This window comes from Pseudonaja textilis, chromosome 1 (assembly GCF_049901715.1).
Source record: "Pseudonaja textilis isolate UNSWEBS1 chromosome 1, rPseTex1.2, whole genome shotgun sequence".
Classification (NCBI taxonomy): domain Eukaryota; kingdom Metazoa; phylum Chordata; class Lepidosauria; order Squamata; family Elapidae; genus Pseudonaja; species Pseudonaja textilis.
The window spans coordinates 182,694,669-182,709,139 of record NC_141990.1 but is presented as its reverse complement, the minus strand read 5'-3'; the positions used below and the strand labels follow the sequence as shown (position 1 = coordinate 182,709,139).

General features: G+C 37.0%; 1 protein-coding gene across 5 annotated transcripts in view; it reads left to right on the top strand.

The window, feature by feature from the left end:
* UBE2E3 (ubiquitin conjugating enzyme E2 E3) overlaps nucleotides 1–14,471 on the top strand; it is a 112,587-nt gene that overhangs the window by 5,953 nt on the left and 92,163 nt on the right. The window lies entirely within an intron of this gene.

Genomic DNA, 14,471 nt, shown 5'->3' with positions numbered 1-14,471 from the left:
TGGCATACTGTGCTTTTCGTAAGGATTACTGCAACATCCCGGGCTTTGGCTGAAAAATGGTCTTTGTGTTTTGTAAAAGAATGGCCGCACTTTCTTTGGGCCATTTTTATCACCTCATTTTTCTTGGGACCATTTCTATCATTTCATTCGCCACTCACTGCCCTTTGGAATCACTTTAGCTCTCTGAAAGGCTATAGTGAGTGAGCAGGGTGTGTGTGTGTGTGTGTGTGTGTGTGTGTGTGTGTGTGCGTGCGTGCGCATATGAGAATGCACAGGTAGGGTAGGCTGATAATTTTACTGTTTTACTGTACTCTAAATGATAACCTTTATAGATTATGCTGCTGAAGTCTGACTATGAACAATATTTTGCCTCGAGGGACAACTTTTGTTTGGTTCTGTGGTGATATCCAGGAGAATAGATTAGTAATGCTTATTCTCCTCTGCAGCGCCACAGATCCTTTGGGATAGGCAGGTGAACTTTGCGGTATAATAAAACTTCACGAAGAGTAACAGCTTTCTTTTTTCTTTCTCAGAAAAGAAGAAGAGCAAATGAATGTTGAAAAGAGAAATCAATTTTAAAAAAATATTTTAAAAAAATTTAAAAAATTATTTTCCCTTCTTACCTCTCCCTGCCCCCCCCCTTCCACAGAATCATTTCTTTTTGTTCTTGCTGACCCTTTTTGCTGCTTTGTGTTTTTGTGATTCCTCAACCTCTGGGTCCTGTCTCTGTTACGGGAGCCTCAAAGAAGAGGTCAGTTTTCAACCGGACTGGGCTTTGCAGATTATATATATACATGGTGCAGAGAGAGGCAGCAGGGTTGTGGGAACAACCCTTCCTTTCCCTGAGGTAAAGTGTCTTGTGGGCAGGAGCCAGGGCTAAGCACCAAAACATGTCCAGACCAGAAATGTATGATTAGCCAAGAGTGGCAAATATATATCTGCTATGACAAAGTTGTGGAGACTGTGAGTGGTGTGAAATAATTCCTTGTGTAAGTCTTCTAGGATAAGTAGGCCAGTTAATGGTGCCTTGCCTGAGAGCTATTCCCCCTCTCTAATTGCTGCGCTGGCAAAGGGAATTTCCCCTCCCTGAATTCCTGGTGATGGGGGTGGAGATCAGGATGGCCTTTCCTAATTAAAAAGTGGGGAAGGGGAGTCCAGTTTTGGAATAGGAAATAAAATCTCTTGATAAAGAGGAGCTCTTAAGATTGCTTGTGAAGGCTTGCAAACAAAACAACAACAACAAAAAACCACCAAACCAAAAAGATTTGAATCCTTTTAATATTCAAATTTATCCTCCATCATTCTTGGAAAGAACATTATCTCTGCCCAAATACCTTTATTCCTAAGTGTTCCACTTTCAGGAGACAATTAGATTCTTCTGCTAATACAGTCCGTTTGGCAAGATGCATATTGCGTTCTGCTTGCAGGGTGAGAGAAAACGAAGAGAAAACCTGCTATAAAAAAGGTATTTTATTTTTCTGAGGGCTGCTGCTTTTGTTAAAGAATGCCATCGCTTTTCTTTGTATTAGAACTTGATTTAGCTCCAGCAGGGCTCTTGAAAGCTTCTAACATCTGTTTCAAAGTTGCATTTTGTCTTCAGAAAAACCCATTCCCAAGTATATGTGCTTTTGGAGAACAGCTCTTTTTAATGAAATAGCCTTTTTTTAAAAAAAAAATTAAAAATGAATTTGACAACTGGAAGGAATCATTATCCTGGACTGTATTTTGGCAAATGTCACTGAATGTGTGAACTACTGATACAAATGAAGCAGTATTTAGTAGCTGGAAATATGATACATGGAGTGTTGATTGTCATGGTTAACATGGCAAAGGCAAATGTGCCCTTTGAGTTCAAGTATTACATGAACACACCGTGCAAGGGGTGTCTGTGGCAATAATAGCAAAGTGATGTGTGCTCCAGCTTCCTTTCAGGATCTTTATTATTACTTTTTACTTCTTTATCCACAGTTCTGGGATGTCTTAGTGCCCTCCTATCCAGATTGGCATGCCCAAGCTTTGTTTCTAAACGGAAAGGTCTGTGGCCACCTGCTGAGACGTAACCACACCAAAGTTCCTTACATCCAAATAAAGAGTCCTTAAAGCAATAAAGGCAGGCTGTGATCATTGTTGTTTTATGGTGGGGATCTGAGAATAGGAATTCTGCTAAGTCTCCTTTGTTGAGTTAACATCCAAGGTGACATTTGAACCTGGGACTCTTTTGTTTCTAGTAGCTGAGATTCCTTACTGTTGCAGAGCAGGGTGTAGTAATAGGCTCAGAGTGGTCAGATTTTGCAAGTTCTGCGTTGGCAAATTGGACAAAAGTGTACATTTGACTTACGGTTGATTGTAAGAGTTGCTGTTTCTGTTTTCTGCCTTTAGTAGTACCGGTTACCTATGTACTCCAAATGTAGAGCAATAGGTGAAAAACATTACCTATCTTGCTCTCTTTTGTAGTTTGCGTGATCAAAGTTTTGCATCCATGTATTTACACCATTTCCAGGTATCTATTGTATGTGCATGGAGAACACCTGGATTTTCAACTGCAAAGATTTTCCTAATGATGTCAAGTCAATTTGCAAGATAGGTTTGCCCTCCCGATTTTGTTCAGCTACAACTTCCAGCCTTCTTCAGCATTTGTCATGCTGGCAGGCACTGCTAGGAATTGTAGGTTAGCAACATCTAAAAAGCCACAATTTCCCCCTCCTTCCTTCTTCCAAATGAGTTATAAATAGGGCTTCAATCACTCTTCAAGTATATACTTAGTTTAGAACTGTAATGAGGAGAATAAAGATTTGCTTTGTTCTTTCTTGAAAAAAAAAGATAAGTCTTTTCAATTATTTAAACTAGCCTTCCCCAATTGGTGCAAGCAAATGTTTTATATTACAGAAGAGTATGGGAATTGTAGTCCAGGTTTCCTTAATTGAGAAAGGCAGGTTTAATAGCCTTAGTGTTTTAGTGTGATAGAGATTCAACAAAATAAAATTTTCACAAAGTGAATTTTTCCTTGTCTGAGTGAAACTGAATCATAAATGTTAAAAGGAAACTTGGCTGCTTCTTGGGCCAGAATGATAGTAACGTGCAAAAGAAATGATTGAATTACTTTAGGGTTGCTGTGCGTTATTTTGTTTGTATGTATAATTAGGGAGCCACTCTGCTAAATGTAATTGGGGATAATTTACCGTGCAGCAAACGTTGGCTTTTCTCATTGACTATGACTATTGCAAACAGTGTTGCTTGCTCCTTAATACAATTACATTTAACACTCTTTAACTGATGAATGTGAATATTTTGCAGTTTGCTGACAGTTTGGATTGCCTTTTTTATTTGTTGTCCTTATCCAACATTTCTGTTAGATTTCAATTTTCATGTTATCGTTTCGGCTTCTGTTTTGTTCAAATTCACACTTCACATTCTCGTATAAGAATTTCTTACATTTCACCCATTTGCTGCATTTCCGTTTCACACTCAGAGAGGTCTACTTCCTATTTTTATTTTAATCACACCAATCAAGGTTTCATTTTTTTAATGTAAAAAAGTTGAGTGTGATATTGTACATTTAGTAAAAAGTGTGGCATAAATATATTTGGTGTTATAGGGTGACAACTCCTATCCTACCTGAGCAGTATCATTGGAGCAGATGGGGAATTCCATCTTCATCTTACTTCCATACTTTATGAAAGATATGTATTCCCACGTTTCATACATCGTTAGGTTGACCTGCATAGACTTAGAATTATGACACAGGAATTGGCAATAAAACTGAACAAAAGGCAATTGGGAGGCAAGGTGGCTTCACCATTCAAATATTGATTCATTTTTGTCAAATTTACATGCTACCCATCTTACAAATCAAATCAATTCTGGGTAGAAAAACCAGCAGAGGTATCGATGCTCAGTGAAGGAAGAAGCAGTCAAATTTAAACATCCTCCGAGGGGAAAAAAAGTGCACTGCCAATTTAAGATGCTTGGCCTTGGAAATACGCACCATCGGTTATGTTCCAAAAAGTGACTTGAGTCCAAGGGTGGATTTATAATTTAATTTGAAATCAGTATAATTTTAATATTACCTCCCCCTGTATATTTCATAATCCTTCCTTATCTTGTTCAACTATAAGTCAGCTTTAGAGGATCCAGAATTTTTGTGTACTCCTGCACTAGATAATCAGCCTGTTCTGTGGAAGAACATTTTGGAGTACCTTCATGCATAATGTGCTTTTCCACAGCTGTAGATGTAGAGATAATAGAAGACAAAATGATTATCAGATGTAGAGACAATCAAAGACGAGGCTGCATTGAAATGAAGAGAAAGCTTCCAGATACTTTGGCTGCCAATTGTGAAGGGCTTTAGGTATTGTTTGTGGCACGCCTGGGAGCCAGGACAGTTTTCAAAGCTTTGTATCAGTATCATGATGTCATTATCTTGCTGTAAGGTTTTTGGATCAATTTCAGTTCCTTAAAGTGCCTTCGAACGCAATTCCATATAAAACACATTACGGCAATCTGCCATAGAGATGAGGTAGTGTTGAGCTCAAGCTAGTTGAAAGCATTTTGTACCACCCTCTCTCTGCTCCATTGATAAACAAGGATCAGTTAATGTCTCGGTGAATTTCATCCTTCAGAGGGATTATTAATAATCTATCAAGCCCAGAATATTCACTGTCCCTCTGCTTACTGGTCTTTGCTTTATATGAACTTTAGATCTATTGGGATGTATATGAATGTCAGCAGGACTTTGCTATTGGTTTTGTCATAATGATGTGATTAGTGTCATACTATAAGCTCTGTCCTTTTTATACATTTTCATACATTTCCCACATTTCAATCATGGTTAGGTTGATCTGTGTAGACTCAGAATTATAACATAAGTATTGGCAATAAAACTGAACAAAATGCACTTGGAAGGCAAGGTGGCTTCAAAAGTGCCATACAAATATTTATTCATTTTTCTTAAATGTATATGCCACCCATCTCACATGAAATGTTATGATTTAGGTATTTTACATCATATGCAGCAGGACTTTTATTGTATTTATTGAAAGTGCAGTAGTTCTTTCGTTGCTTTCCTCTCTGCCATAGATGCTGCTGACAGAATAAGATTCCAATAAAGGAGAATATTTATACCTTGGGGTTGAAATGAGGGATCCTTGGTGCTCTCTGAGCTTGGTTGTTTTCTTGCCAACATTTCATTACTAGCTCTGATGGTGTTACTTAGTTTGGGTAATGAAACGTCCGACAAGAAAAAAAAACCAACCTCAGAGAGCACCAAGGACCCCTCAGAGTAAGGTTCTAATAGATTGTTAGATTCATAGTATGTACCTTTCAGGTATATGAGCAAACATAATTTTTCAATCTTTTTTTTTTACCTTCCTTTTGATCTCTCAAAGACTGTGCTCCTTGTAAAAATACTAGCTCATTACTTCCAAAAAGAAAAAGGGAATGGTTTTAAATCAAGCAAAGACTTCTGTGGTAAAATAAGCTGTAGCTAAATTGCAGTTTGGGAATTACAGTAGAATCATCCGTATTGTGGTATTGCTGTTAAGTTTATTATTTCTGTGATTTTTTGCTAGACATATTGATGTCATTATGTGGTCATTTTGATGTACGCTGCTTCATATTTGAATATGAAGTGTGGGATAGAAGCAAATAATATTTTTCTACTGAAAATATTACTGCTGAGAGCTGTAATGGGATTTCTAGTCCTTTCAGTAGTAAAGGATGCAATAGATGATTAATCGTATAACAAATCAATATTAATTTGGCTCAATTAGTACAATGACTCTTTATTTTATGTATTTATAATGTACTTATTTATATCCAGTCCTTCCACAAGAATTTTAGGATAGCCATGTGAAATGACTTGAAGGCGCCAGGTATGAAACTTGATGCTTAAAGGGAGTGGATGGAAAGATTTTTATAGGCCTGTTATTTAAATTCAGACATATATACTTAATAAAAAAGAAACAGATATTTAACACTAAAGAAAGAAGATGGATGGATGGATGGATGGATACACAGATTGATTGATACACGGATGGATATAAGGACAGACAGACAGATAGTTAGTAAATGGTATACCCAGAAGATAAATATGTATTGGGTTGAAGCTCAGGAATCATTGTTACTAATTGTTGCTTAAATTTCTCTCTAGACTCTGTTTTTCAGTTGAAATTTTGGATAGACTATGTGAAATATTGAAAATTAGTTATGAAAGAAATAGTATAAGGATGGTTTTGTTGGACTAAATGATTAGCCAGAAGGTTTTCAGACTTTTATCAGGTTGTAGAAAGGGTTAGTTGAAGCAAAAATCCCAAACCCTAAGAGGCAAAGCTCTATTGTTAGGAAGCTGGCAATAAAAAAAATTGGCTGTTATAAATGTAAATTTATCATTTCCAATCTAAAAATATAAATAAAAACCTCACTTGGATTTTACAATTAACCAAGTGGTTAATGTTTTAATTAAACAATTATGCTCAGAGACTGGGGTGTGGTTGCTTTCCCTTGGATAAAAGTTCCATATTTGGGGGAATTGATGTTTTTTGTTGCTGCATATAAACAGAAGGTTCTCTCACAAAGATAGTCTGTTTCCAAGGCTTGATTGCCAATATCAAGATATTTTGAAAAACTTCTATCCAGAAATTCAGTTTAAGTTCTACGTGAGAAAATATTGTTTGTAATATGACATCTGGCAAACTGAATTTTAATTTCTCATAACATAAAACATTAGAAGCAGCAATACCACTAAGCAGTGGGATTTCTATCACACCCGCTCTGTTTTCCTATTTTTCCGTACTGTTTGCTATTGTACCAGGTTACAGCCAATGATTCAGATTCTGAAAAAAGTCCACATTACATAAACATTTATTAGGCCTGGATGTCTGGGAAAAAAATACCCAGCCAGAAGCGGGGCTAATGACCACGGCATGAACAGCTGATGAGTAGACCAGCTCTTTGATACTTCCTCTCCAGACAAAGAAAGGATTTGAGATTGCTCATAAGTGCTCCAGTTTGTTGCTTCTTGTGAGGAGACCTCAAGATAACTGCCTCTGGTGGGTTTATAGCTCTGGGCCTTGAGAGAATAACCCATCTTGTTCAAACTGCTATCAGCATCTTCAAAAGGGTACTGGGTCGAATACTTCCTTTACTAATTGTTTTTTTGAAATTGCTTGTTTAAATGCCTTTCAGCTACTTGGAACATTTGGGCCAACAAGTTTTATAGCACCAAGTGAGTTTCATTCACTATTTAGTGAATCAAATAGAGAATCAAGTTTTAAATACAAATTTACAGATTTTAAAAATTGGAGATAGGGGAGAATTAAACAGCCAAAATGATTAAAACTCTGATTTAGAAAGAAATGGATTTAAAGGACCACATAAATTTGAACTAAGATTGTGGAATTAATTTTGGTATAAAGACTCCTTCCCATGAGAAAATGATTTTTGTTTAGAAGTCTTTATGAAAATGACAATAAGTGAAGGCTTTAAAAATTGTCATTAGAGAGAACTAGAAGGAGCTAAAGATTAGAATTAAAGGAGAACATTTTAATTTGATTTATAAACACAGAATGAAGCAAAATATTTTAATACTGATTTAATACTGATATTTTTGAACAATGAACACAGAAGTTGATTTTATAAAATTATCTGTCTCTATAGAGAGGTTGTTTTAAAGATTTTATTAAAGAGGAACAAGTTTTATCTGACAAGATTGAGACTTATTTGAAAGCGGATTTTAAAATGGCAGGCTACAAATTTGACATGGAAAAAGATTTTACCCTGGACATACAAAAGAAACTGGTTGATATCTTAGTAATAAAAGGGATATATAAACCAAGAGGTTGACCTAGACAATTTTTCTATATTGGATTCACAAAAGATGTTTGTTAAGGCTTTGAAGAAATTTTTGAGAAGGAACAAAAAAAAACCCCAATTGCTAGGACATTATTTGAAGGGACTAAAAATCCAGGTTGTTAGAAGCAAAAGAAAGGAATATAAAGCTGATTTATTTGATCAAGATTAAAATAGAAATGTTATATCTGATAAACAGGATTGAAATGACAAAGCTTTTTTATAGATAAGATTCCTGGGAAGAAAAGATCATTTATTATATTTTAAGAGAAGGTGATATCACTAAAACTGCTTATACATGTTGCAGAAATTTTTTTCTTTGCTATATTCTTATTTTTCTTCCATTTTTCTTTTCTGCATCTTCTTTTCTTTATTTTGTATTTTTATTGATGTGGTTTTAATAAAATTATAAAAATAATGATTTTTCAAATAAAAAACAAATCAAATAACATGAATACAGTATGCTGAAGGGGATAAATAGAGAGAGAAAGACAGACGGCAGGCATATAGATAGAATCCATGTTGTTGGCATGCTCTTTTTTCCTTTGTGAAGTCACTTACAGTAAACACCCTCTTGCTCCTGCCTGTCTTTGCAAATACGATTTCCATGTATGGTTAATTCTGGAGGAAGTTCACTCCAAAGGAATTTAAAGCATAAGGGCATTGCAACTTAAGGGTATAATCCTATGTTTTTTTATTAATTCCCATAAAGTTCTGTGGGACTTAAGTAGATGTGTACAAGAGGCCACCTTTAAGAAACACTCTTTGAGAACATGGTTATGCACGTACCCAAATACTTTCTGCAAAAGAAAAAGAGAATAGATTTTGAATAGGGTGTAGAGTTGGGGAAAAAAATTAGGAGTTTGGAGACAGGTTTGTCTCCTGTGAACCTGGTAAAGAGAAGGTAGCCGGTCATTTTCTGAATAGACTTGCAAACTCTGGTGTCTTCAGCCAGGAAAGAATAAAGTGAAGATGGGAGAGGATGGCTGAATACATTCAGATTTTTTACTCTAGATAGAATTATAGAATTCTAAGATTCTGTGAAACCCAATTGGACACAGTAAATAAAGCAGTAGCTTGTTGTTTATCTTCAGTCTCTGGTATATTTCTTCTTCTTTAATACATCCTTCCTTAACAAAATTCATAGATTCTTCCAATATTAGTTAGGTTTTATGGATTTTAGTATTTTTTAACCTGTCTTTATTTTCCTGTTTTGGGTTTCTTTAAAAAAAAGAAAAGAGGATTGAATTTAGCAATATTGGACCAAGGGTGCTGTTTTTGTACATGGGATAGTGCAAATTAATATAGAAGCAGTATGGGAAAAATCAATTATATGGAAAGAAAAATCTTTAAATAACTAACAAATTCATTTCAACTTTTCTATTGATTTAGCATCTATATTGTGTTTATTATCTTACACTTTTATTTACTTACTTTCATGTATCAACTTTTTATGAAGGACTGTGGGAATGATGATTAATGTGCACAATCTTTACTGATTTTTCCCACAGAACAATACTGCAATATCAAGTTGGGAAACACTGCTCAATTAGTAAGCTTCACAGTTGATGGATAATTTAAACTTGGGTTTCCTCAGTTGCAGATCAATATGACAATGTAGCTAATGTTTTTTTGTGGAACATAGTTTATATCCAAGCTGTTAAGATTTCTTAGTTTTCAAACTCTCCATGCACAAAACGACTGTTATCGGTACATTATACCTTGAAAATTGATTGTCACTCTTGTTCCAGGCTGGAACATGCATGTAGTTTCAAGGAGTTCACTTTGAGCTTCAAGCAATTATAGCAGGGAAATGACCAGTGAATGCATGCACCAGAGCAACAGCTTGCTTGAGTTTTAAAGCTAAGTCAGTATTCAAGAGTGTAGTCCACAAACAGCTGCTCAGGCAGTGGTGGTATGCTACTGGTTCGGACCGGTTTGGCCGAACCAGTAGTACAGAAAGCTGAGAGGAGGAAAAAAAAATCCTCCAAATCAGCTGAGAGGAAAAAGAAAAGTGCAGGATCACCCTTCCCACCCACCCCTGCACTTTTTTCTTCTTTATCCTCTCAGCTGATGGGTGCTGCATGTCTCAGCTGGTGGGGGGAAAGCTGGCACCGGCGTTAGGCAAAACACACCCACCAAGCCATGCCCACCAGGCCACACCCACCGAACCAGTGGTTAAACAATTTGAATCCCACCACTGTGCTCAGGTGCTACAGAAGAGTAGCCAGCTTATATGGAGTCGAATAGCCAGATTCAGGCAGCATATGGGATTCAGAGATATGAGAAGATGGAGTTGAGGTTTGAGCAACTACTCCTAAGTCAGTCACCTGGGTGTGGTCAAATTAAGGCCATCACCTCTTTTGTTTCTTGAGGAACTGAGTATGGTGTGTCTACTTAGTTCTCCAGTGGCTTTGTGTGTGTGTGTGTTCTCTGCCAGCAATCATGCAGAACAGGAACAGAACAAGTTAGATGACCTCTGTCATATTACTTGTTCTACGCCTTTTCTGGATGATTACTAGCAGAGTCTAAGAAGTGCTGTGGCTGGCATTCATCCAGAGCAGGCATCTCCCCATGCCAGTCCTCTTTCTCCATGGAGAAAAACAGTTGGAGACCATGATAGTTGTGAAGATTTAATCAAACAGAGACACCAAATTAGGAATTTGCAGGTGGGCTCATATCTTTTTATCTCCAGCTTTGCATTGGAGACCCTAAGGGCTTTCCAAGTCAATTGTCTCTTGCTAATGTGTGACTCTAAACTGCATCCAGGGCATTATAATTTCAGGGAAAATAAACATAGTTAATACATAGCAGTATCTTGTTAATGAGAGTTCCAGTCTAATCTCTGTGGAGGGTGTAATTCTTCAGTGTTTGAAAAAACCTCCGTCTCTGAATTCACAGTAGCTCTATTCAGGTGCTATAGAAACTGGAGATTTTGCCAAGTGTGTGCTCATGTCTTTCTCCTGAAGACTTTTGTACATTCAACTTGAAAATCTTGACTGGGATAGAAGCCAGTGCACGTCTGAAGATTTGCTAGTAATATGGCTGGATTTTAGGGAAGCATCTGGATATCACAGTGGCTTAGTGAATCAAATTTGGGGCAGAAATGACAGAATGGAGCAGTGTTTTGTGACTCAAGTACTCTTCAGATGTCCAAAAGAAATTGATTCACTTTTGTGATGTAATGTGAAAAACAATTCCATTCTAATTCCACAACAGGAGGCCCCTGTTTTTCTGCCAGATACACCTATTACAGGTTGTTGGGATTTGGTTTTATTCCAGAGCACCTATTCTTCTGATAATTTTATTTCATTGCAATAATAGCTGTGTGGTACTTCTTGTTAAGGCTTTGCATCAAGGAGTCAATTACACTCTCTTCCCGCTGTATATATTGCAGGCTCAGAAAAGTCAGATTGTAGAGAATTGGGAAGCCATGCACGCAAGGCATTTTCTATCTAATAGAATGGAAGCCTTTTGCTCTCTGGATATGGTAGCAATGGCACTTAGACTTATGTACCGCTTCACAGTGCTTTACAACTCTCTCTAAGTGGTTTACAAAGTCAGCGTATTGCACCCAACAATCTGGATCCTCATTTTACCCACCTCGGAAGGATGGAAGGCTGAGTCAACCTTGAGCCTGGTGAGATTTGAACCGTCAAATTGCAGACAGCTGGCAGTCAGCAGTGTAGCACTCTAACCATTGGTTTAAACTGTGGACTTCTTTCTTCTGCTTTTTCAAATCAATGGCCATGTGATTTCCTACACTGGAACATTTCTCTGTTTACAAGCTGCCTTTCTCCAGCATCAGAACTTTCCATTTCACCAAATTCATCATTTACCCTTTCTTAGTTATGAACACCTAGTTAAGGGCTACCTTCCTTGTTTGTTTGTTTGACATTTTTGCCACCCATCTTGCCTAGTGGTGACTCTTGAGTGGCTTAAAAACAATAAAAGCTAATAAAACATCAAAGCCACAAATACTCATAATAATAGTTATGTAATTTACAGTTTAAAAGATGGGGACGAAGAGAGCCCTATTTATTTACTTACTTACTTAGTTTGTTTCTATAACTACCCCTCTTAGCAAACGACTCCAGGAGGTTCATAATTCTTAAAATTAAGATCTGAAAAAACATTTTAAAACAATAAAAACCATTAAAACAATAAAAATATTAGAAAGCCTAATTCAAATACATATAAAGCTAAACATCTGGCTTGTTAATATAGCATGGATGTCTTTGGAGATTTTTAGTCATCCAGGTCATAGTTTTCTCAACGGTGTTTCTTCAAAAGGCAACTGGACTGGTTTTCTTTTCTTTTTTCTTTTCTTGGGGAAGTTTCACTTCTCATCCAAGAAACTTCATCAGTTCTGGCAGGATAGTGGGGGTAATGGAGGAATTAGTTCTGACAGGATGTGTGTGTGAGAGAGAGAGAGAGAGAGTGGGGGGGAGAGAGGGAGAGAAGGATCATATTTTTGCAGTCCTTGCTATTCTCCCTGAGAGCTCTGGAGGTTATTTGGGGGTTTATCTATGCCCTCAGGGTCACCTGTATCAAAGTGCAAATGGGGGTGGAATCTTCTTGGAATTGAAAGGACTGCGTTGTAGACCGGAGATAGGGGGCATTTATGCCTTCGTTGAAACAGGACTCCTCAGCCTCTGTCAAACCAATGGTCCTCTCTATCCAGAATTTGGAGATAGATAGATAGATAGCCAGCCCACAGCTGAAATTTCTTGACCATAGGAGTCTGCAACCTGCCTTATTCTGGAGGCCCACAGCTGTCTGCCTCAGAAGTGGAGAACTCTCCTTTGTTTGGAATATCAAAGCATCCAGGGCATTATAATTTCAGAGCAAAGCTTTGATATTCTTAGCTAGACAGTTGTTGCAGCCAGCATTGCATTTTTTTTCCCCCAGGAATTGGCCGAGATGACCTTGAAGATCTGTTAGGATTCTTTGAAATAATACTTGAGGTCAACAAAATTAAGTGTCTTAGTTGAGAGAGTTTGAGGTCGGATTTGGAAAGAATGTATCGATTATTGTTATAAACAGAGTTTATTTCTGTTTTTTAGCTTTACAGTGCTGTAAAGTTTTCTTCCCAGAGTTCTTATGATGTGGCCTAATAAAATTCTAGAGAGCATTACATGGACATATACTTTTAATACTAAGACTGAAGAAAAAGGCTGGACAAGAGAGAGAGTAATATTTTGTGTCATTGGGTTTGCCATCTCAATGGTCCATGTGCTGGTTGATATTCTCTTGTGCATCCAATAATCAACTTTTACAATTCCTCCAGAGAAACAGTATTTCAGTAAGATGTGTGCGTTTAAAAATGTGGAATTGGGTCAAAGTGGATGGATTTTGTTTTTGTTTTGTTTTGTTTTTGAACACAGTGCTCTTACAGTAAGTGTGTTTGTTAAGCTTCCTAGAAACAATCCCTTTTTTCTAACCCCATTAGCAGAAAGATTTGAAGCTTTTGTGACACCATCAAGTATTTGCTTTGATTTGGATTTTACCTAAAATGCCTCCAGAGAGTTTTCTGAAACAATATAAAGAAGTTCCTTAAAATGTAGTCTTCAGTTTGGGGGAAGGGGTTCTGCCATTCTTCTCCTAAAGTTCCATAATGAGACTTGAACCGAGCTATCCTGGAGTTTGCAAATGGTTAACATACTACGAAGCTTAAAGAAACCTAAAATGTCTGTTACTTGTAGAAGCTGCTGAAGTAAGAAAAAAAATCTTTAAAAAAAATTCCATGCAGGAGAAAGATGCCTGATCCAAGGGACATTCTCCCCACTGTATATATTTAATGAAATTGTATTCCCAGTTACTCTATCCCCAAAGAGAGGAGAGAATTTGAGGGGCCATCTGTGGAGTTTTAATAAAAAAAAAGTTGGTGGATTTGATGTTGGTGGATGAATTGATAAAAGTTTTTCTCAGTGTCCCAGTTTGGATTCAATCATCTGAGGCATCAGTCAGCATTTGGAAAAGGTGGGCTTTGGTTGTTATTTGGCAAACATGAAATTTGGCAATTGACCCCTCCAAATGCTAAACTAAGACAACCTGCTGTCAATAAGTTGTGACAAAATATCCCAGTTCACTGTTTGTGTACAAATTTGGTGTATTTTTTGCTTGATGTCTCTTCTTTTTGCCCACAAAACACTCATGCAAATAGTCTTCTTGCTGATATTCAGAACTTTTGCATTTTTTGACAGCTGGTTGCTTAATTTGCTTGTTACTGAGCTGATAAACTCAGCTTGATTTTTTAAAAAAATCTGTACCATTCTTTGTTTAGAAATAATATCTAAGTGGGCAAGCAACTTTCTTTTCCTAAAATGGAAGGATTGGGCATATGCCTCCCAGGAATTCACCTTGGTCTTGGTTTAACATAGCTCAGTGTATAGAACATACCGACTCAATCTATAGGTCCTTCCTGTTGCTTGCCTAATATATGGGTAAGATGCATCATAAGTAGTCCTCAACTTACAATTTATTTAGTGATTGTTTGAAGCTACAACAGCATTGGAAAAAGGGACTTACGGCCATTTTTCACACTTAAGACCATTGCCGCATCCCCATGGTTACATGATCAAAATACAGATGCTTGGCAAGTGACTCATATTTATGACAGTTGC